Source organism: Otolemur garnettii, unplaced genomic scaffold (assembly GCF_000181295.1).
Source record: "Otolemur garnettii isolate 467f Iridium unplaced genomic scaffold, OtoGar3 scaffold00015, whole genome shotgun sequence".
Taxonomy (NCBI): domain Eukaryota; kingdom Metazoa; phylum Chordata; class Mammalia; order Primates; family Galagidae; genus Otolemur; species Otolemur garnettii.
Window position 1 is genome coordinate 7,883,432 of NW_003852410.1, and position 1,583 is coordinate 7,885,014.

A 1,583-nucleotide genomic window follows, 5' to 3' on the forward strand; every position below is an offset into this window, starting at 1 on the left:
CTCTCTGTTTTTGTGCCAGTACCATGCTGTTTTGATCACTATCGATTTATAGTATAGTCTGAGGTCTGGTAACATAATTCCTCCTACTTCGTTTTTGTTCCTGAGTAATGTCTTTGCTATTCAGGTTTTTTCTGATTCCATATAAAATGAAGTATTATTTTTTCTAGATATTTAAAGAATGACAGTGGAGCTTTAATGGGGATTGCATTAAAATTAAATATTGCTTTGGGTAGTATTGACATTTTAACAATGTTGATTCTTCCTAGCCATGAGCATGGTATGTTTTTCCATTTGTTAACATCTTCAGCTATTTCTTTTCTTAGTTTCATAGTTCTCTTTATAGAGATCTTTTGCATCCTTTGTTATGTAAACTCCCAAATATTTCATCTTCTTTGGCACTACTGTGAATGGGATAGAGTCCTTGACTGTTTTTTCAGCTTGGCTGCTATTGGTGTATATGAAGGCTACTGAGTGTTGATTTTTGTAACCTGAGATGCTGCTGTATTTCTTGATTACTTCTAAGAGTTTACTAGTAGAATCCCTGGTAAATTCCAGATATACAATCATATCATCTGTGAAGAGTGAAAGTTTAATCTTTTCTGACCCTATATGGATACCCTTGATCACTTTTTCTTCCCTGATTGCAATGGCTAAAACTTCCATTACAATGTTAATGAGCAATGGAGACAATGGGCAACCTTGCCTCATTCCTGATCTGAGTGGAAATGATTTCAACTCAACTCCATTCAATACAATGTTGGCTGTGGGTTTACTGTAGATGGCCTCTATCAGTTTAAGAAATGTCCCTTCTATACCAATTTTCTTCAGTGTTCTGATTCTGAACGGGTGCTGGATATTATCAAACGCTTCTTCATCAATTGAAAGAACCATATGGTCTTTGTTTTTTAATTTGTTTATGTGATGAATTACATTTGTAGATTTACATATGTTGAACCATGCTTGAAATCCTGGGATAAAACCCACTTGGTCGTGGTGTATAATTTGTTTGATGTCTTGCTGAATTGTTTGTTAGGATTTTGTTGAATATTTTGCATCAATATTCATTAGTGATATTAGTCTGTAATTTTCTTTTCTTCTTGGGTCTTTTCCTGGTTTGGGGATCAGGGTGATGTTAGCTTCATAGAATGTGTTGGGTAGTATTCCATCTTTTTCTATGTTTTGGAAAAGGATGAGTAATATAGGTACTAGTTCCTCTTTAAAGGTTTGGTAGAATTCTGACATGGAGCCATCTGGTCCCGGGCTTTTCTTTTTGAGGAGATTTTGTATAGTTGATGCTATTTCAGAGCTTGATATAGGTCTGTTCAATATTTCTGCTGCATTCTGGCTAAGTCTTGGGAGATGACGTGCTTCCAAATATTGGTCCATTTCCTTCAGATTTTCATATTTCTGGGAATAAAGTTTCTTTTACTATTCATTAAGGATTTTTTGAATTTCTAAAGGGTCTGTTATTTCATCTTTAACATTTCTGTTTGATGAAATTAGAGACTTTATTCTTTTTTTCTTGGTTAGATTGGCCAAAGGTTTATCGATTTTGTTGATTTTTTTTCAAAAAACCAACTTTT

General features: G+C 34.1%; 1 long non-coding RNA gene across 2 annotated transcripts in view; it reads right to left on the minus strand.

Annotated features, from left to right (window-relative positions):
- LOC111723727 overlaps positions 1-1,583 on the minus strand; it is a 28,092-nt gene that overhangs the window by 716 nt on the left and 25,793 nt on the right. The gene's annotated exons all lie outside the window — the stretch shown is intronic.